Consider the following 22,929-nt stretch of genomic DNA (forward strand, 5'->3'; position numbering starts at 1 on the left):
ACATGGGCCTGTGGAAATTACCAAGTGTGCCAATATAATGGGTCAATGATGGATGAGGTAAGATGTTGCCTACACAGCAATCCAGATCCAAGGATCTGGGTAGTAAGTGGAGCGTCCCGTGGTGTATTTTCTAGTGAGAGACCTGGGCCCTGGTACTTCAACCCACTATAGGTTTTTTCTGGTCCAGCCTGAATAAACCAGCTTCCCAGTGCCTGGTCTTCCCTGTATTGCCTGAGTTCTCTCTGAGCATCCTCTCTGATTACTCTCTATCTGACTGGTTTCTTCCAGAGAGGCAGATGCAAACAGCATATTTGGGAAACATAGCTATAAGACAAACAGAGCGAAGCAGGGCCAGAAGACTGTCAGGAAAGGGGAGCCAGAGTGAACAACTGTGGACAAGGGGGGCTCAGTGCTTTGGGGACCCTGGTAGCCCACAGGACAGTCTTTAGTCATCACTCCTGAGGGTCAGGGGGAACTGGGGAATGTAGACACTGGCCTCTAAGAGTCATTGGTTGAGGCCACTGGTGGTGGCAGTGGTGGTGGGGAAGTGTGGATTTCTTAGTACTAGACTGCCCTGTGGGCATCTCTTGGTTGGGCAGAAGGGTGCCCTCAGGGAGCGTGGACGTGCCCAGTGGCTGAAATTGTGCAAGAGTGTACACACAGGCTGTGCTCAATGGGCAAGGAGGAGCTGTGTGACATCACCTGCTCTGATAGCTTGTTCTCCAATCACCTTGTCTGAGAAAGACTGATCATGCTTATGAATAATGTAGTCTCTTTACAAACTGAGCAAAGACTTTGGCAATGAGGCCGGCCAGGACAGTGGTGGAGAATATTTAACCTTCGGTCTGGTCCAGAGCCTGACTTTGATTCGGCCTGGCAGGTGTTGGGGAGAGTTTTGCTATTTTCTTACAAATGGGAATGATTGCAGCTGGCTCTCTACTGCCCTTGCCCTTTACACTTTGCTCTTTTTATTGTTGAGTAGTCTAACAGAAACCAGAACCCCTAGGCCAAACCTCACATTCTGCAGGCGGGGGTGAGCTATTCTCACTTTCTTGCTACCCTTTTTTGGTGACACCTTGGAAGTGAAGCTTTGAGAAGCTCATTATTTTTTATGTATGTATGTACGTATTTATTTATTTCATGGAGACTGGCCTTCATTTGGGGCAGAGTAGCTAAGCACTATTTCCATCCATCCTGGCAGATTCGGGCTCCATCTTGGGGCAGAAGGAACTCAAGTCATTTCCAAGACTTACGCTAGAGCAGTGCCACGCCCTGTCCTCAGCCTGGGTCTCTGGCCTGTGTGCCTCACTCCAGGTTGGAGTTACGATGTGATTTAGGAGGTCAGGGAAAGGCATGCCTGGCTGTGAGGAGCCTGATAAGATACTACACGGTGCAGCGACACTGGAATGTAATCAAACTGTCTTTATATGGGGGCAGAGCTCCAAAAATCTCTTACGGCACATCAAGAAGCCCCTATACTTTGCTGGATTGGCCATAGAAGGGGGGAGACTGTACCGTAGATGATGCTCTCTAATAGAATGTCCACAGGCCTTTCACAGAATGCTTACTTGTGGCAGAGAAGCCCTTATTGGCTGGTAACGACTCTACCCCAGGAGTTCTCTTTGTTGTATCTTCTTGACCAACCTATCAGCATCCCAAGGCTGTGTGTGTGGGCTCCAGGCCCCTGCCCTGCCCCGCCCCAAGCTGCACTTGATCTTAGTCAAGAGGTCCAGAAGTCAGAGTGATACACAGGCTCACAATTGTTGCTACACAAATAAACCCAAGACCTAGAATAGTCCCTTTGGGTTATAGAAGTCCTGGACTTCTGTGTACTTGCTGCAAACTAAGGAAAAGTTGCAGTGAAAGCTCCCACTATGTTCACAGTGACAGAATGTGACAGAACTCATGTCCTCAGCCACTCTTTCCGGAGAAATTTGAAGACAATTTTATCTTCTATGTAAAACTCCCTCGGAAATCATAACCGAGGTGAATTGTTGAATATTCCCTCCTGTCTTCTTTGTAGTTTTCCTTGGTATTTATTTAGAATAATGGCCCATACATTGATTGCGTATGTGCGTGCACTATATGAGTTTGAAGGCGCCTTTGTGTAGCTGCCTTCCTAACTAGAAGAAGTCTCAGCATTCCATTACTCCTGGAGCGCCTCGGATTGAACAGATGGAGTCACACCTCCCTCAGACCCTTCTCCTCATCAGAACGAGTTACATGTGAAATCAGATCAATGACACTGGTTTCTTCCACGTGATGCAGTCTTTGGGGATCCATCCACACTATTTGTGTTGTGTCAGCACTCTGCTCTTTTTATTGTTGAGTAGTGTCTGTCATGTGTAGCACAGTCTAGGTGCTCATTCACCCAAGGACATCTGGGTGATTTCCAGTTGGCTATCACGGAGAGAAAGGTTACAAACATACACCAGTCTCGGCCTGAACACAATGTTTTCATTTCTCTAGGGTAAATTGCTGGGTTGTTTGATATGTTGCTTATGTTTAACTTTACAAGAAATGGATAAGCTGTTTTCCAAAGTGTCTGTGCCATTTTGTACTCTGAAAATATATGAGAGTTCTAGCTGCTCCACAATCTTGCTAGATTAAAAAAAAAAAGGAAACTTTTTTTGGTGGGGGGAGGGACAAGGCTAACAGGGATAATGTGACTGATCCTGTCCACTGCTTTGTCAATATCATCAACATTCTCTAAATTAGGGCAGTATATTTAAGTCTTTTTTTTAAAAAAAGACTTATTTATTTTTATTGGAAATGCAGATTGACAGAGAGAAGATGAGAGAAAGATCTTCCATCCACTGGATCATTCTCCTGATGGCCACAATGGCTGGAGCTGAGCCGATCGGAAGCCAGGATCCTGGTGGTTCTTCTGGGTCACTCATGTGGCTGAAGGGTCCTAAGGCTGGGCCATCCTTTACTACTTTCCCAGGCCATAAGCAGGGAGCTGGATGGGAAGTGGAACAACAGAGACACAAACTAGCACCCATATAGGATGCTGGCACTTGTAGGAGGAGGATTAGCCAATTGAGCCATTGTACCAGCTTGAACATTAAATCTTAAAATTGAGTGGCATTAGTTCTCCAGTTTCTTCTTTTATAACATTTTATCATTTCTAGTAGATTTTTGAGATTCTATGAATTATCTAAGCAGATAAATAATGCAGCAGTTGAGACAACTTTACTACCTTTTCTCAAACACTTTTCCTTTTATATATTTTCTTTGCTTGGTTGCGCTGCACAGGTCTTTCAGGGCCATGTTAGATGGAGAGAGTTGACAACCTTGTCTTGTTGCCAGCCTTAAAAGAGAATTGTTGCCACTCACCACTAAGTGTCATGTTGGTTGTGAATTTTTAAATAGATGCTCTTTGTTGCATTGCAGAAGCTTGAGTCCCAGTTCTGCTTCCAGCTCCAGCTTCCTTGGAAAGTAGCAGGTGATAGCTCAGCGAGTTGAGTCCCTGCCAGCATGTGGGTGGGACAGCAGCACCAACATCCAGGCTTGTGGCTTTTGCACGCATTTGGGGAGTGAACCAGAGCAGGGAAGATTTCGGCTTGCTTGTCCATCTCTCCTTTTCTCTTCCAGACAAATAATTAAACTTTTTAAAAGTATACTGGGAAGTGGAGCTACATTGCAGCAAGCATCTGTACTCCCAAATAAAAGGAAGACTCCCAGGGAAACTGTTATATATATCCTGACCATAGGATGCTGGATTGTCTACTACTGTCTATACCTGCAATGTCAGGATACACTTAAATAGCAGAAGGAAAGACTTGTGACTGTTGTAAAGGAGTATGCTATTGTAATAATATAGGGGAAACAATGGAGGAGGGGTAGGAGGAGAATTATATCATGAAAATTAAAAAAAATTTAAAGATGAAGTTTAGGGAATATCTGCACTATCTTCAAAAATTTTTATATACTGAGAGAGGGAGAGAGCTCTCACCTGTTGGTTCATTGTCTAGTACCTACATCAGCAGGGGAGCCAGGGAGTCAATCCAGGTCTCTTACGAGTGGTGGCCGGGACCCAGCTACCTCCCAAGCTGGGCATCAGCAGGAAGCTGGAATCAGGAGTGGATCTAGGGCATGAACCTAGGCACGCTGATGCTCTGGTGTGGAATGCCATCTCAACTGGTAGGCCAAACACACACCTGTGCACTACGCTTTTTTTTTTTAAGTGTGTATTTAAAAGAGCAATAGACAAAGTGGAAGAGACAGAGATAGGTCTTCATTCTGTTCACTACCTCCTCACAGAGCTGCGATGGCCAGGTCTGCCACCCCTATACCACTCCATATGGGTGACAGAAACCCAGAATCCAAGAAACTTTGGCTATCTCTCACTGCCTTCCTAGGCACACTCCTCGGAGGCTGGAAAGGAAGCAGAGGAGCTCGGATCTGAATTGTTGCTCTGATGCAGCATACTGGGCTTATAAGCATTAGTTGAATGCCCTATTCTCCTCACCCTGTGCATCCTCTTTTGATTTTAATCCTTCACAAACCTTTGTCGTCCCTTTGTTCTGCTTCCCTTACCTGTTAATATGGAGGATTACATTGATTGGCTTCTGAATACTGAACCAAATTCACTTATGGTATACTATTTCACATCCACAGTTACATTCAATGGGCTAATATTTCTGAGTACATGCTTAACAGGGGTATTAGTCTATGCTTTTCTTTTGATATCCTTGTGTAGTCCAAGCCAGAATAATACTGGTCTCATAAAATGAGTAGAGAAATGTTTACTCTTTTATTTTCTAGAAGAAATTGTGTGGAATTGCTATTCTTCATACTTAAAAAGTATTTCATGGAATCTTACAATTAGATCATCTGGGCTTCGAAATTTCTTTTTCTGGCAGACTTTTGAACATGCATTCAATTTCTTAAACACATACAGAACCATTTGGGTTATCTATTTCTTCTTGGTGAAATTTTGACAGTTTCGGGCTTTTGAGGAATTTGTCCATTTTATTTAAAGTATCAAATTTGGCAGATTATCTGTAATATTTTATCATCCTTACAATGCCTATCATGATATGTCCTTGCTTATTCCTGATACTGTCTTCTTTCTTTATTTCATTATCTCCTTGGCTGGATGTTTATCATTTTTAGTGATTCTCATGAAGAATCAGTGTGGTTTTACCTATTTTATTTATATTGTTTTTCTTTTTATGACTTCACTGAGTTTTGTACTGCTCTTACTTTTGTTCCGCTTTGGTTGGAATTACTTTGCTCTTCATCTTCTTACTTTCTCAAGAAAGAAGCTAAACTTGATTATTTTAGACCTTTATGATTTTATTTATTTGCTGTTTTATTTGAAACTCAGGGAGAGAGCCAGAGAGAACTCATCATCTGCCGATTGGTGCTCTGTGTGCTTGCAAGGGGTTAGGCTAGGCCAAATCCAGGAGCCAGGAACTCATTTATGTTTCCCAGGTGGGTGGCAGGGACTCAAGCATGAACCACCACCTGCTGCTTCGCCAGGTGTGTCTTGGCAGGAAGCTGGATCAGAAGCAGAGGAGCTGGGACTCAAACCCAGGCACTCTGCTATGAGACATGGGTATCCCATGTGGGGACTTAATTATTGTCACAGACATGCAGCCTCTAGACCTTTTAAACTTGCATTTTAAAATCCCTTCATTGCTATAAGCTGTTCCCTTAAGTGGTGTTTCAAAGGCAACTCACACACGTGAATGGGTTTGAGTAAAGTTTGTGTCTTTCATCAAATTTGGGAACTTTTTTCACTTACTTAAATACTTTATTTTTTTTTTTTTGTCATGTTTTCTTTTCTCCTTCTGGGATTCTGATGAAAAAAATGTAAGACTTTGCTGTTGTTTCATAGACCCAAAAAGTTCTGTTCATTTTCTTAAAAATCCATATTGTGATATAATTCAAATGCAGTCAGACTGACCCATACACATCAATGATGTTTCATATCTTCAACATCATTGTCGTCTGATTAGTACATTTGTTGCCCCAAAGAAGCCTGATGCTGACTAACATCTACCCCACATTTCCCCCCCAAGCTTCACTTATCTAATCCCTGCATCTACAGATTTGCCTGTCGTGACCACTTGATGTAAATGGTTACATGTGGTTTTGCGATGTCTTCTTTCCCTTAGCAGAATGCTTTCAAGCTAAATCATGTTGTATACAATAGCATCAGTACTTTTTTAAAAAAAGATTTCTTTATTTTTATGGGGAAGTCAGATATACAGACAGGAGAGACAGAAGGAAAGGTCTTCCATCCACTGGTTCACTCCCCAAGTACCAGCAATGGTCAGAGCTAAGCCTTTCTGAAGCCAGGAGCCAGGGGCTTCCTCTGGGATTCCCCTGTGGGTGCAGGGTCCCAAGGCTTTGGGCTACCCTTTACTACTTTCCCAGGCCACAATGGGAAATAGAGCAGCAGTACTTGAACTGGAACCCATATGAGATCCCAGTGCATACAAGGAAAGGATTTAGCCATTAGGCTATTGTGCCAGGCCAGCATCGGTACTTTGAGGTATGATTTTAAGAGTTGCATTAAGAATCTGGTGTGGTAGGCAAGTGGGTAAAGTCCTTACCTTGCATACACCAGGATCTCACATGGGCACTGGTTCATATCCCTGCTGGTCCACTTTCCATCCAACTCCCTGCTAATGGCCTGGGAAAGCAGGAGAGGAGGGCCCAAAACCTTGGGACCCTGCACCCACGTGGGAGACATGGGAGACCTGAGCAGTTTTTGGATATTACTTAAATCCCAAGAGGACTACTGTTATTGCTTGTTAGTTTTAGAAAAGAATCCCAGCGAGCCTTCTCTGAGCTAGAATTCCAAAATCAGTCTGGTTTTCAAAGAGTTTGTACTGCTGTTTGTCTCATATGTATCCCATCCAGTAACCTGGTGGAAAAGCATCAAGTTGTAGAACGCCATCCAGCAGTCTGGTGGGGACCTGGGTGTTGGTCTACCAGGTGTTCCAGTTCTCAGTGTTGTCAGCTTTCTTTTCAGATCCATGCATGCATGTGTCAGAGATAAGCCCAGTCTTCTGTCAAGAAATTCATGGGCCCGGGCCCGGCGCGGTGGCGTAAGTGGTTAAGGTCCTCGCCTTGCACGCCCGGGATCCCATATGGGGGCCGGTTCTAATCCTGGCAGCCCCGCTTCCCTTCCAGCTCCCTGCCTGTGGCCAGGGAAAGCAGTTGAGGACGGCCCAAAGCTTTGGGACCCTGCACCAGCGTGGGAGACCCGGAAGAGGCTCCTGGCTTCGGATCGGCATAGCATCAGCCATTGCGCTCACTTGGGGAGTGAATCATCGGACGGAAGATCTTCCTCTCTGTCTCTCCTCTCTGTATATCCGCCTTTCCAATAAAAAAAAAAAATGATAAAAATAAATCTTTAAAAAAAAAAGAAATTCATGGGCCCGACATGATAGCCTAGCAACTAAAGTCCTCGCCTCACATATGCAGGGATCCCATATGGACACTGGTTCTAATGCTGGTGGCCCCGCTCCCCATCCAGTTCTCTGCTTGTAATCTGGGAAAGCAGCCAAGAATGGCAGAAAGCTTTGGGACCCTGCCCTCATTTGGGAGACCTGGAAGAGGATCCAGGCTCCTGGCTTCGGATTGGCTGAGCCCCAACTGTTGTAGCCGCTTGGGGAGAGAATCAGCAGATGGAAGATCTTCCTCTCTGTCTCTCCTCCTCTCTGTGTATCTGTGTACCTTTTTCCTCTCTGTGATGGTTTGACTTTCTGATATTCTTCCTCCTGCATACCTCAATTGCCAGATAAGACTTAAGGTTCACTACTCTGTGATGAAATCTCCAGGACCGTGCCTGTGTCTGGCACCTTGCTGGGGAGGATAGAGAGGACAGAGAAAGGAAGACGCAATGAGTCTTCCCCTGTATTTGGTACTATGGCTGTTGAGGCCAGAACAAATGAGTGCTCTTTCTATCAAAGCTGTAGGTTGTTGCTAGGCTGCTGCAGTTGTTACTGAGGAATTTGAATTTTGGTCTCCTTCCTTAAGCTGCCTCTGTCGTTGACTTTTGTGATCCTTAGATAGCTGTTCCACACATTTCATCCAGTTTTCCCTCTAGTGGGAGAGACAGGATGAAGTGTGATTTCCCACCTTGCCCAGAACCAGTGCCTTCTACTGGTTTTAAGATTACAAGCACGTGTTTGTTGCACCTGTCAGTTCAACAGGACTAAACACACTTGTATGTAGTATTTGCTTCATTTGCATGGCAGCCCATCTTTTCCTTTTCCTAGGCCATGAACCTATTCTGTCTACAACTAATTCCTTCTCAAATCTCAGATGCTGTGCCTGTGCGAGTCTCTGACTCACCATCAGCCCTTTCTGCTCCCACTTCTGGAAGGCCACAGGTCCACCTCACATCATACTAGCACGGCAGGAATTCTCAGAGCCTGGACTTGGCCATGTATGGCATTACGTATTGTGCAACACCATATGATGAAACCTCCTGTTGTTACTGGTTGTGACCCTCAGGCATTCCCATTAATCTCCAGATTAAGTCAGCAGAGGCTGCTCCTGTAGTCAGCTCACAGTGGTTCACAAGTCCTGTGCATGCAATAAGGCATCATATTGGCAAAAGAGTTTTGTTTTATGATGAATATGGTTGCATTTCCAAAAACTCAAGCATCTGTAGCAAGAAAAAAAAAAAAGCTCTCTTTGTTGAAAAGAGACTTGGGAAAATGGCTGGGAAAAAGAAAATATATTGCTTTTTAAAAAATAGATATATATTTTTCTGCCCCATGAAATGGAAAAAAAAAATAGAACATTCCTCAAAACATCAAGTTATAAAATGCACAGAAGTAAATCTTACTTTTAGGACTCTTAAAGATTGGCAAACTGGGGTAGGTGGACCAATTTGATTCTGAATTCTGTTTCTGTATAGTTACTATGGCTTGCCTACTTGCAAAGAATTTTGTTTTTTTACATTTTTATAGGTGAAGGAAGAGGAGAAGGAGGAGGGAAGGGGAGTAGAGGGAAAGAGACAGGGAAAGAAGGAGGAAGAAGAGTAGAGGAAGGAGGAGGGGTGACAAAGATGGGTCGATTTCTTATCTGGTCTTTGAGGGAAAGAGTTTGCAGAGAGGAGAAAGCAGCAGCACTTAAGGACATGTGTGCAATGGGCATTTTGTAAGGCATATTCCATACAGTAGAAAAATGGAAATAAAACAAATACCTTTCAGCAGAACAGCGATGGACTGAGCCTTACAACAGCAGGTAGCCTCTGAAGGGAATGAATTACACCTACACAGCTGTTCTGGTGGGATTTCTCTCTCCCTCTCACTGTCTCTCTCTCACACACATGCTTCCAGGCTTATGATGCTCTGACTTGATGGCTTTTGACTTTATGATGTGGGAGATCGGCACCTATTCAGTGGGAACCGCACTCTACTTGTTGAGTTCTGTACTCTTTCCAGGCTGACATTGGCCATGCAGCCCTCTCCTCTTTTGAGGCCAGGTAGAAGCAGCAAGCCACAGCTGCCAGCCAGCCCCACCACTACCAGGGGGAAGAACGCATGTTCCATAGTGCACTGCATTGCTGAGGTCTGGAGGTCAGCAGGTGAAGTGTATGAAATACATTCTTCCACTTGTGATACTTTACAAATTGTAATGGGTTTATACTGTAAGTTGAGGAGCATCTGTGTATACCCACACGGAAACACACAAAAGTGTATGCATCGAAAGTAGGAGGCAAAGAAATGTACATGATGGCTTTTATCCTTTCTCTGTGCTACAAGCAAGCCAGCCCTGCTTGTAATCAAGCGTGTATTATATTAACATGGGAAAAGATTATGCAGCGTTAGGCCAAGGGCAGGAACACTTTTGCTTGGCACTGGCTGGGCTTCAGAGGTTTTTGGGCAGCGTTGAAGTGGGGGAAGAGACTCTGTTGGAGCTATTGCTTGGAGAAATTCATTTGCAGAGTTCCATCTTCTCTACTCATTGCCCCAAATTCTAATTTATAAGTGGCCCATTTCCAGAAGACAGAATTCCTGCCAAATCTGCTGTGTCCCTCACCACTCAATGTCTGCCTGCAATGGCTTTCTCTCATCTGCAGTCAGTGCCTTTGGCTTCTTCTTTGGTGGATGAGCAACTCTGTGGTATTTGTAGTGGTTTGAGTCCATCCTGACTTGGAAGGTCTTCCTCTCTGTTGCTCCCACCACAGCCACAACGGCACCCCATACTATGGCTCCACGTGCATGTGAGTTGTTCCCAGAATGACAGTCTAGAGGCACCGTAGCCAGGTTTGTATAGTATACTCTATGGTGCCCTCACAGTGACAAAGTCACCTAGTGATTGGGTTTTCATGACAGCTTCCCATTGGTGAGAGACATATTGCTGTGGTGCCCTTCAAGTCTAGTACAGACTGCCCGAGGTAATGCTCATGGTCCACACAGTGGCTGCTGGGCCAGCTCTTTCCAGTGGGTATGGAATTAGATAATTGACTGACCTGCCTTGTGTCATGACATCACCTCTCATATGGGAGCCAGTAAAGGTTTTGTTCTAGTTTCTGCTCTGGGAGTGAGTAGAAGTTAAAAGCTATGTTAACTCTTCTCTTTGAGGTACTTTCTCCGTTTATACCAGATTGGGATAGTTATCCCAAAGAATAACCTTCAGATGTAGACTTGGTCTTACTTGGGATTACTGGTGCAGTTAATAAGCTTTTGTCTTTGACGTCCCTTGACTATTACATTTGTTTGCTATAGTTGTTCCTTAATTATTTTCTTTCACCTTCCAATGAAAGGGGGAATCCAAGGACTCTAGGATTTGCTAATGAGTTGTTACACTAATTAGCAAACAATAATAATTGTCACACTCCAATTATTTGTTAGGAAGTCTTCTAGGCTTCATCTCAACATGTGTTAGTAAGTTGTTTTGCAAAAAGCACAATTAAAATTTTAAAATATTCAGGCATCATTAATGATGTCTTCAACAAAGATTAAACTAATGAAATCAGTGTTTATTTCACTACAAAATTTACACTTTTAGCAGTTAAAGCATCGGACTGGTGCTTGGCAAAAAATTTAGCCATTTGCATACAGGAGTCATTGAAGCATGTATGAATACAGGACAAATTATCTGAAATCACTGCCTTCAGTTTTGACCCATGTGTTAGTGACAATGTGTACGGTGCGGCCAGGGTTAGTTTGGCTATTTTCCTTAGGGCAGTGGTATGGTGAGGAACAGTTGATAAAACCCAATTCAGAACAACTTTTCTAAAAAAAAAAAAGGTAGGCATTGTGGTCAACAGACACACACATCCCATTCAGAGTGCCTGGGTTTGAGTCTTTGTCCCACTTCCAATCCAGCTTCCTGTTAATACGCGCTTTGGGAGACAGCAGGTGATGTTTCAAGTATTTGGGTTCTTACTACGCATTTGGGGGATCTGGGTTGAGTTCTAGGCTCCTGGCCTTGGGCTTGCCCAGCCCTGGCTGTTACACAAAGAGCTCCTACAAATCAAAAGCAGAAATTCAACTAACCAGAGGGCAAAAAATATGAGATACATGAATAAGCACTCAGTTTCACCAGCTGCTAAGGGAAATGCAAATTAAAATTATAGTAAAATGCCATATTTTTGTTCTCCAACTGGCAGAGATGAAAGTGGCTGATGTTATGTATGAGTGAGGAAGCAGGGATGTGGGTACTATCACACCCTGAGTGGGCTGTGAAGGAATGAAACCCCAGGGAAAGTTAAAAATGTATATAACCCCTCTTTTTAGCATCAATCCCATTCAAAACTGCATGCCCAGTTTGCGAAAGAACAAATGGGAAAAAGGGAAATACTTCTTATGATGGAGTGAATAGACTATAGTTTATTGAACATCAAAAAACGATGAGTGGTAGACTCATATTTGGTTTTAATTTCAAAATGTTTGTGTATTTTCATCTACTTAAAAAGAAACTGTATTATATGTTTGTCTATCTGTCTATCTAGAGAGAAAGAGAAGATGTTTTATTCACTGCTTCATTCTGCAAATGCCTGCAAGCAGGCAGGACTGGGCATATAGAAGCCAGGAGCTTCATATGGGCCTTCCACACAGGTGGCAGGGGCCTGAGAACCTGAACTATCATTTGTTACCTTCCAGTATGCATTAGCACTAAGTTGGATTAGCAGCTGAGTAGTAAACTCTAGAACTGGTACTGCCTATTAGATGCATGTTATTTAGGTGACAGCTTAATGGCTGTGCCTCCCATACATACATACATTTATATGTATATATACATGCAATAGTCTTATCTGTGTTTTTTTCCCCCATGGTTACAGTTACCGAAAGTCAACCAAAGTAAAAAATATTAGATGAAAAATTCCAAAATAAACAATTGATACATTTAAAATTGCATGCCATTCTGACAGCAGCATGAAACCTTGTGTCATTCTGCCATATCTCCACCCAGTGTATGAATTGATCCTTGGTTCAGTGTATCCTCATTGTATTTGCTGCCTGTGCATGAGTCAGTAGTTTATTGATTATCAGAAGGACTATCATAGTACTTTGTGCTCAAGTAACTGTAATTTAAACAGATTGGCATACCAATGCTACCCATTTGGATTTGCCAAAAACAAGCCACACAGTGCTTTTTGAAGTATCATCTCACATCATCACAAGGAGAAGAGTGACTGTAGTAAAATAAGGTGGTTTAGAGAGAGGTACAGCATTCACATAACTCCCACTGCAGTACGTACACTGCAGCCTATGTATGCACAGGAAAATCCTAGCATATAGGGACCCCAGTACTCTGCAGCTTCAGGCATTACTGTGGGTCTTGGATAAGGAAGTCTGCTGCATTGATGCACTGCTGGAACTATAGCATAAGTCACTCATGAATCAGTTAGGCAATCACAGAGCAGCAACCACTCTCCACGCCTGACTAAGCGGTAGATGGGAGGTCAGGTTCTAGGTAAGAAGGCTGGATCCTCCCCCATCCCCCAGCACACTCTCTCCCCTCTTCCCTTGTTACTTTCCTAAGAGAAAAGGTGGGGGAAAAGCCTTCCATCATCTGCTCCCTTCACTCTTTTAATCATCAATGCCAAAAGGAAGACAGTGAAGGCTTAATGGCACCTTCTTAGCCAGACTGTGAGTTTTCCTGCTGTTTGACTATGGGTTTTGACTTTGGAGTCCAATAGAAATGGTGCGGAAATATCAGCTACATGGCTTACAAGGTGAAATGAACAAACCAATACCTCAGTGGGTTTCATTTGTAATAAGGGGCCAGCAACAGCACCTCTGCCAAAGTGGGCTGTTTCTACTACGGTTCTTCCGGGCAATCCCAGCGCTTTCCAAACATTGATAGCAGACTCCAGGGAGTCCCCCCTAGTGCTTGGTCTAGTGGTCTTGCTTTGTGGCCATTCTTTCAACCTCACTCAAGAAGCTGTCAGGACCTGCTGTGTAAGCTGTCCTCTCCATGCAAATTCCCCGAGGTGGGGATGAACAGCAAGGCAGCGTCCTTGCTTGGTCCATGCTGTCCAACAGCAGACATTTCCCCATGGAAGCAGCACTGAGTCACTCAGGAGGCACAAGAATCTCTGCCTGGGCTTCAGCCCTCCATTCATGGTGCATGATTAACCAGTGAGGCATGGCCAATCAGCATATTTTTAGCTGGCTTAAGAAAAGGTGAAGAAGAAGAAAAACAAAAGAAGTGCAGTATGGGGTCAGCACGGTGGCTCAACAGGCTAACCCTCCATCCTGTTTCACTGGCATCCCTTATGGGCACTGGTTCATGTTCTGGCTGCTTCTCTTCTGATCCAGCTCTCTGCTTCTGGCCTGGGAAAGAAGCAGAGAATAGCCCAGATCCTTTGGATCCTGCACCCACATGGGAGACCCAGAAGAAATACCTGGCTGCTAGCTTCAGCTGTTGTGGCCATTTGGGGAATGAATTTATGGATAAAAGACCTTCTCCATCTCTCTTTCCTCTGTAAATCTACTTTTCAAATAAAAATAACATGTATCTTAGGAAAAAAAGTAAACAAAAGGAAAGGTGTGATATACAGTGAGCGCATTAGAGGAAGGGTCTGACCCACAGGGTCCTGCTACTTGGTGAAGCCAGCATGGGAGACTGGGGCTGCTTCCCTGCTGAAGGGAATGCCTGCTACAGAGGGAACGGCTGCCTACCGTTGCGTGTTCTCTGCGTCTGAAGGCTGTGCATGCAGTTTTCAGCTTCCAGGGCGGTTGACAACAGCGACTTGCTGTTCAGCATCACTTACAGAGCCACCCTTCTACCCCAGCTGTGGTGATCCCCCTCCCCCCCTTAGTCAACATCAGACAGCCACACACACTTTTCCTGGGGAAACCTATATGGGCTGCCTTCTCTAGGTAAATCAGTAAGCGGAGTCCAGCTTGTGCTGCTGTATTTAAAGACAGACCCTTCCCTTGCAAGGGTGCTGAGGCAGCCCTCGGCCTGGAGGGACCCCCACTTCCAGGCATGCTCCCATCCCTCTGCATGTGTGAGCTGTGTGATTTACATAAAGTTGACACTTCTCTGCAGGGTCATTCTGATATCCAGATGACGGTATCTTCTGGCACCGTTATTTTTGAAATACTAGGATGAAAGCCATCATATCAAGAATGCATGCTAACTGCTGTGTCGAGATTGGAATGCGTCAGCTGTCTACAAATGTGAAATCACTCCCCTACGAGGGAAAGGAATTTCATCTTAAGACATTTCATTAAAATCAAATAGGTGTTGGGAAAATTGGTTATTTGAAAAAAGATTCAGCTTAGAGCTCTAGTTTTTACCATATTCTGCGATAAATCCTGAATGAGTTGAGTTAGGAAGATGGAACAATAAGAAAAAAAGCTATCAGAATATCTAAGAGAGTATTAAACAGACAGTTGGCAATGGGTGACCCACTGTTCTGTCCAAGTGAACTCCTTCTAAGTGCAAAATCAATGGAGGATATTATAAAAGGGAAGATCAATGACCGTGACTATGTTAAAATAATAAACTCTTGTAAACTATGATGCTTTACCAGGACTGGCCATTGCTGCCACCACTGGTAGAACAAAGGAACAACAGGGAGGAGCTTCACCAAGAACACCTGGGAATTGTGGAACTGATGGCATCTTCTGAGAGTGAGATGAACCCTAGCAGAGGACACGCAACGTTATCACTGTGCCTGCTCTCCTTCCCTTCATCCTTTTCTTCTTTCATTTATTCCTTCTTTCCTCTTCTTCCTCCCCTCTTCTCCCCTTCCTTTCCTTTCCCTTCCCTTCTTTTCCTTTCCCTTCCCTTCCATTCCTTTCCCTTCTCTTCCATTTTCCTTTCCCCCCTTTCCTTTTCCTTCCTTCTTCCTCTCTTTCTATGTGAGAAACCCTCCTCTTGTCAGGCTCTTTGTTGTCTGGAGGGGGTCACTCTCTGACACACGAGACCTCTCTTCTCCTTGGCCAAAGCTGCCTGGCCTGGGGATGTGTTTCTGAGCCACAAACAGCACATGGTTCAGCAGCTACTATCCTTAAGGCCTAGAGAACATTAATTAGGCAAGCTAAGATCTCTCTTTTAGTATCTTTGAGCTAAAAAAAAGTAAGCAAGCAAGCAAACAAACAAAACAAAACCCTAGCTTGTTAGTCTTAAGGACTGAGAGGTAACAGATATTTTCAGGTTTACTGGAGCCTGGCAGTACAAGGCCTTGAGCAGGGAGGGCTGATGGCTGGCACAGGCTGCAAGGGAGACATGAGGGAGACGGCTGGGCTTTGGGGCCACCCTGGCTCCTGATGTGACCCAGGTCCATTCTAACTCCTGACTGTATTATTGCATCTTTAGGAGCTTCTTGTATCCTAAGCCTGAGCAAGCCCCTCTGGGTTTCTGAACATCCAAAGAGTCAAACTACAAACCATTGTCTCTGTGAACCAGAATGCTCATCACTGCGACTTAGGGTTCATTCTCAGGAAGCAGGAGTGCAATGGAATGATCACTTAATAAGGACAAATTGAATGGATCTATTCTACTTCTGTGGAGGAAGGGACATTGAGCACACAAAGGGGACTTGTCTACCTGGAGGGGAGATGGATTAAGTTGGTGATGGCCAATGAAGAGTGTTCCAAGAGAGAGGGGACCCAGGAGTGTAATTGATGAAGGGATATTTGGACCTTGGCCTTGAGAGGCTGCATTGGTATCCAACTCCCAAACCCCTCTGCGTCTCTGTTTGGGTTTCCTTTGTGTTTGGAGAAGCCTATTTGTTTTTTAGTAACTGATCTAGTTTATTCCCTGGGATGAGGTGCCCTGGATGGACATGGTTTAACAGCTTCTCCTATGCAAGAAGGGATATCCACCATGGAAGACTAATAAATGGCCCCTCTGGCGTACGGTGATTGATGCAGGCCAGCCTTCCTGAGTCCTCCTAGGCAGAGCCATGTCCTGGACCTCAGTCACTCCTACTGTCAGGCCTCTGGGGAGCCAGCCATCCATCTTTTCTCACTGACTTCCCAAGAAAATCTTTGCTTCCTCCTTTGTACATGATGATCACTAATGTTCTTTCTTATATTTTATAATTTTCCAGTTTGTGTCAAATCATTTGCTCTTTGATCTCCAAATGATGAGAGTAAAAAAAGTTCCATCCATTTCATGAAGACATCAGTCATGCTGGTTATGGGCTGTCACTCATTCAACTGCATCTCATTCTGCCATTTCAGCGTCATCTCAGTCACTGCAGAAGGGACCTTAAGGAGCCATGTAGGTCCTTTTTGTCTCTGGATGGCCCGAGCCATCTCAGAAAGAATCTTCTCCAGGATGTCAGGATTTTTAGGATCTCTGTCCATTGACTGAGCTCCCTGGGTTAACGTTCTGCCACATTGTCAAACCTATTTTCCTTTGTTTTAAAGATTAACTTTATTTATTTGAAAGGAGAGTAGGAGAGGGGGAGAACAAGATCTTCCATGTGCTGGTTTACTTCCTAAATAGCTGCAGTGGTGAAGGTTGGGTCACTCTGAAGCTAAGGAGCCAGGAGCTTCCTCCACATCTCCCACATGGGTACAGAGGTCAAAGGACTTATAGCATCCTACAGTACTTTAAAGCAAGCTGGATAAGAAGTATAGAAGCTGGGACTCAAACTCACATACAATATTGAAAAAAAAAAAGAAAATTGGTAAAGAAGAAAAGGATTTCAGTGTAATAGAGCAAGCTATTTGTTCCTGAGAAAGTTTTTTTCCTCTAGAAATTAAAATTTTGTACCGCCAAGTAAAAGCAGCTGAATTCTAAGTAAGCAGCACAGCTGTGCCCAGGAAGCCGTAGAGCAGCAGGGACTGGACACGGGCCCTTCTCGCCACATGCCCCTGGCGGCCCACACAGCTGTGAATTCATTCTCAGAAGTGCTGACTGTGCTGCTCCTCCCCAGCCCTGCGGAGTTGTTCACATCTCCGTAGCTGAGCAGCCTCAGCCTTTCCTAACCCCCTCTGCTATGGGGAGAACCTCATTTTGGGGAAAAAAAATAATAAAATCTGATGTTTTACATTGTGTTTCCTAACATATTAAGGATTTCTTTCATTAGTTATTAGAAAGGGAGCGGATGAGCAATATTATCCATTGCCTTGCTCTCCAAACACCCACAATGGCCAGGGCTGGCCAGGCCAGAGTTGACAGCCAGAGCAAGGAATGCAATCCCGGTTTCCCACGTGGGTGGCAGACTCTAATGACCTGAGTCATCACCTATGCCTTTGTGGTCGGCATTAACAGGAAGCTGGGGTCAGGACCTGGAGCTGAGGATTGAACCCAGGTTCTTTGTTATGGTATATCACTAGGCTAAAAGTCCACCCAGTTAAACACCCATCCCTGGAATGTGACAAGTCTATTGACATCATTATACATCTATTTAAATATATCATTTTTTATTAGGATTGGAGTGTGTCTTGTTGGAATTCTAGTTGTAAAGCAAAAGGGTTTTGAGAAGTTCTCAGTCACTTTGTATGTTTCTCGTGGAAGCACCTGTATCTAAAGCTGTATTTTAAACCTTCACACCCATAGCTTGCCTTTTCCCCAGGACAAATACAGTGAACTGGTATCTCTTACAGAAGTTACAGTCCTTGCTCCATATCACTGATACACTTCTATAAAGTCTGTAGCGAACATGATTTTTGTAGTCTTAGCATTTCTCTCCTGTGGAGAAAGAGACACCCTTGATTCCTTAAAAAATATATTGTTCAGTTTATGTAGTGTGGACGGGCCAAGGGTGGGCTGGAGGATAAGTCATATGGTCTAGGCCTGGTCAGCCAGAGAAGTTTGTCCCCAGTAATGGAAGGTTTGGTTCAGAAATGGGCACGTGAGTTAAGCCAGGTTCATCATCCTTCCCCCGACTCCAACCCAGGGACTTTGGTCAGGATTGTTGGGAAAGATCCCCTTTACTGGAATCATGAATTCCACAGATCATGAAAACTTGGAGCTTCCAGGGCACCTGGCCCCTGTTGAGGGGAGGCTGTCAGCCAGCTTAAATGAGTGGGGCTTAACTGTGGAGAAACAGCAAAGGAGAGGGGACAGGAAAGGAAGAGGAGGGAGGGAGAGTTCTGCATTTGAAGCTGGCTGGACTCTTTCTACTTTCCAGTTACAGGAGACAGCACATTTCCTTTTACGTTTGCAGTCAAACATCTTGGCCAATGGAAATTAGGTACTGCTTGTTCTTTTCCAGGATAAGTGAAACAAATAAAAAAAAAACCCTAAATATTCTAATGCACACGAAAAGCTGGATATTTTAAATGCATATGTGGTGTGCCATTTCATAAAGCAGGACCAACTTTGTAGATTTCAGGGATCCCGTTAGCTGATTTCCTCTGACCCACATCCTTGTAGCAGAAGGTGTGAGGAAACACAACACAGTGCAGGCAAGGAGGTGCTGGGCGCATGCAGCAGGAGGACAAGACCTTGGCTTTGCTTTTCCCACTCTTCATTTGATGGTGGCATGTTTTTATTTCTTGTCCTTGATGACCTCTGATGCCAGTTTTTGATGGGACTTCTTGAGTCCTGGTAGGTGCTGGTTTAGGTGCCTAGACAGGAATTCTTCACCACATCTCTTTCCACTGAATCCCATTGGAGTTTATGGTCTGAGTTCTCTCAGGAAATCTGGTCAGTTGGATTGCTTCAGAGGCGGAAACTACAACTGTTCAGTGCTCTTGTTTCAAACCACTGAAAATAGCCAGTTATGATCCATCTGGGATACTGAGTCCTTCCAGAGTTGCTGCACATCCAAGGGCACCACTGTGCAAACCAGAAGAGGGTGCATCTGTCTGCAGGTACATGGAGCTTGAGCTGGTGTTCACAGGATGGGGAGCAAGGCAGACTGGGCTATGGGCCTACTTGCTCCCACACAGGTCCCATATGATCTAGCACTAATTGTGCTGTAAGGATCCTTTTAATTCTAGTGGGTCATGCTTCAGGCCCCTCAGCTGGAGTCTAGCTCAAGCTTCGTGTTTTGGGGGGGTAGTGTGGGGGTGAGGGTGCATTTCATGATGGACAGAAGACAAAGATTGAGGAAGACCCAGGAATAACATAATTTTTAAATTAGAAGAAAATGTTAAAATCAGGCAAATCTGAATTTGTGTATACGGTGTAGAGTTTTCAAAGAAGTTGGACAGAAATGGATTTTAAATCCAGTTTGGCCATTTGCCAGACCACTTTCCTGAAACTTCACTTAAAAAACAATCTTGACAATAATAGAAAGACCATGTTTCACAGAAACTAAGCAGAGAACGTGCTCAAAAGCGAAAAAAAAAACCATGAAAAACAGTCCTATTTATCTTATTGACAAAGACACAGAACTGAGAAACGATTTTCCTAAATCCCAAATACATAAGAGAAACTTTTTTTTTTTAAAGTATGTTGTTCAATTGATGGGTTGGAGTCCTTCTCTGAATTTAAAGTAGGGCAAAGAGAATCTTCACAACCTTTTATTGGTTTTTCTAGTATTTGTTTAGTTCTTTCCATTAATAGCTACTTTTATTATATTGCCTGCGATGAGTGAATTGATGGTGGAGTGGCTCACTAGTGAAAAACCCTTTTGTGTAGTTTTCTACGATGACAACTTTCATTTGGGCCTGCAGGGTTTTGGGGAGGGATGGAGAGGTGCCAAAAGGTGTCAGTCAAACACTTTTCACCTGCCTTCATAGCAGCTGGCTCCTGGACAGGACTAGGGAGTCGGCTTTAGGTCAAGAAAAGCCATTTCTTGTCCTCTGCAGCCAGAGACAATGCTGCCAGGGGTAGATCATCGATGGAGGAAGACTGACACCAGAGTGCTTGTAAATGAAAGATGCCTGGTTTACACCACTGCTTCTACATCAGCCTACTTGTCCCACAGTTTGGTCTTGCTGGCATTTTAAGAGACATGATAGATGGTGTGTACAAATGTGTTCCAAACAGGCCATGTGATGAAAAGCAGCGTTAATACCCTTGGGTATTGGACAAGCAAATGCCATAAAAAATGGCCCTCCTGCAAAATGAGAACCCTATTATTTTTCAGGAAGATTAAATTGGTGATTTCTTCCATTTCTGATTTCTGCTTCTTTCAGCATTCAGGATTGATGTAAATGGTGTGCAGAGAAGGACAACAAATAAATTACGGCCAACGTTTATCTACCTAGTTGAGCTGGCTGCTTATAAGGAAAAGAAATAATGTGTAAGTTTTGATGGACTGATGAGGTCATGGAAGCACCAGCTGTTATGTGTTTGCTACAGAATAAACAGCATTTAGGAACTTTTAAAGAATGCAAGTCAGGGGGCAGCTCCAGCTTCACACTTTCAGTGAAGAAACAAGTACCCTAAGAGGAGCATCCTAAACTTTGAGTGCACAGGCTGGCTAGATGTGTAGGGCACAAGTACGGCTCTGATGTCTTCTTCGCAGGCTAATGGCACGTGGCCTCCTTGGTATCCCAGGCCTCAGAGTCCACAGGGTCCAGCATCACAGCTGAGAGCAGAGCTGAGTCTCACCCCTGACTCCTGGGTCCTCTCTGACTACCTCCAGATTTCTAGGCTCCACAAAGCACTTCTGGGGGACAGCAAATTCCATTTGATTTCAGTTTTCTTTCTGGAGAGAAAATAATGCACTCAGCAATGTCATAAACGTTCCAAAAACAGCTGCCTTTGTGGTTGCCTTTTAGATTTTATTTGCCTGCACTGGTTCTACCATATAGTTCCTGAACTTTTGCTTGCTGTCTGAGATGTTTAGATGATAAGCTATTCTCTGTGGTCAGGCATCAGAAGGTGACCATTCACCTGCAGCCCCTTGGACTGAGAACTCTGGGTCTTAGATTCCTGTTTGCGTAAAGTGAAGAATGACATGGGCCTTGTTAGCAGCACTGACTGAACTATCCGGTTTCCTGAAGAACACACACACACACACACACACACACACACACACACGGGAGCTTGAATCTCCATGCTGGTGTGAATTCTACTTGTTAGTTTCTGGAAAAAACAAAAGTTTCCTTGCCCAGGCCTTCTGTTGATCTGGACCCTGTGTGTGTGAATTACAAACAGATGTTCTTTCTGTGCATGCCAAGTACAGTTCTCACTGCTCTGTCCTCTGGCTTTTGGATAGGGCACAACCTGTGCTGCTCTGGGGCAACCTTCTACTTATCTTGCTTCGAGAATAGGGTGAAGTGGATTTCCCCAACGTTCATTACCACGCAGCAACCATGGGCTTATAATTACCTGTGACAACGACCCCTTGTAGGTAGAGTGGCACACTAGTCTGTTAGTATGGGAATTGGTGCTTTCCATTATCTCTCACTTCATGAATGCTGGAACCATCTCACTTCAGTTTACAGTGTGAAATCATGGTCAAGAGGAAAACTTTGTTTTTGCAAGAGCACTTTATAAAAGGTCTTTCTTACCCATCCAAGGGTGGAAACAGGCAACTGGGTCCCAGAGGCTTGGATGATGCTAGTAAAGGAGCCCTCAGCCCACCATGATCTGCTTCCCCTCATCCCTGCCCTTCCAGACAGCTCCCTCCAGGCAGGCCACCTTCCAACTAAGCGGCTGGGCGGCCCTAAGTAGAGGGATTTCTTTTGCTAATTCAATTCCTGATGTAGTTGCAGGACATTAATTTGCATACTATTTTGGGTCACCTGCCCCACTGAGACTTGGATAACAAAATGCACACACTCTGTATGCCTTTATTTTTTCATGAAATTTTAGGAGAGTTGGGAATCTTGGTCAAGAAAGGGATTTGCAATCATTACTTGTGCCAAATATCTTCTGGCAGTCTGCTGAAGCTATGGACTCACTCAGGATAATGATCCCAGGTGCAGAAAGTCAAACATGTAGGCTCTTTGGGGAAACAAATTCTACTGAAACAGGTATCAACATTTAAAACATTCTTTGTGACACAAAAAATTGATGTACATAAATAATAGTCTAATAAATTTAAAGTACTAACGAGCACAAATGGTATTTTATGTTGTGTGTTCACTGTGGTGAGAGACAAACATAGTGACACAGTAGGTAAAGCTGCCCCCTGCAATGCTGGCATCCCATATGGATGCCAGTTCGTGTCCCAGATACTTCACTTGCAACCTGGTTCCTTGCTAAGGTGCCTCAAAAAGCAGCTGACGATGGTCCAGATGTTTGGATCCCTGCTCCTCATGTATGAGACCTGGATGAAGCCCCTGGTCCTGGCTGTTGTGGCCATCTGGGGGAGTGAACCAGCAGATGAAAGACCTCTCTCTCTCTCTCTCTGTCTCTTCCACTCAGTGTAACTCTGATTTTAAAGCAAATAAATTTTTAAGGAAAAAAAATTCTGTGGCTTGCCTGGTAGCAGGTGTCCCCAGTCCCCTAGGGTCCTACTGACAACATTGTCACTGAAGGCAGTGCTATGTTTCAATGAGAGGTTAGGGAAAATATATGCATATTTCCAATCATCCAGGATTCTGGACCTTAGGGTAAGAAGCCCTAAGGCCCATGGAAGATGGTTGCTGCACATGGCTCAGGGTATGGTTGTCCCAAGTCCTTTCT

General features: G+C 44.3%; 1 protein-coding gene across 1 annotated transcript in view; it reads right to left on the reverse strand.

Moving 5' to 3' along the window:
• KIF6 (kinesin family member 6) overlaps positions 1-22,929 on the reverse strand; it is a 361,582-nt gene that overhangs the window by 45,000 nt on the left and 293,653 nt on the right. The gene's annotated exons all lie outside the window — the stretch shown is intronic.

Source organism: Ochotona curzoniae, unplaced genomic scaffold, assembly GCF_017591425.1.
Source record: "Ochotona curzoniae isolate NIBS_2020 unplaced genomic scaffold, NIBS_Ocur_1.0 contig_3819, whole genome shotgun sequence".
NCBI classification, from domain to species: Eukaryota; Metazoa; Chordata; class Mammalia; order Lagomorpha; family Ochotonidae; genus Ochotona; species Ochotona curzoniae.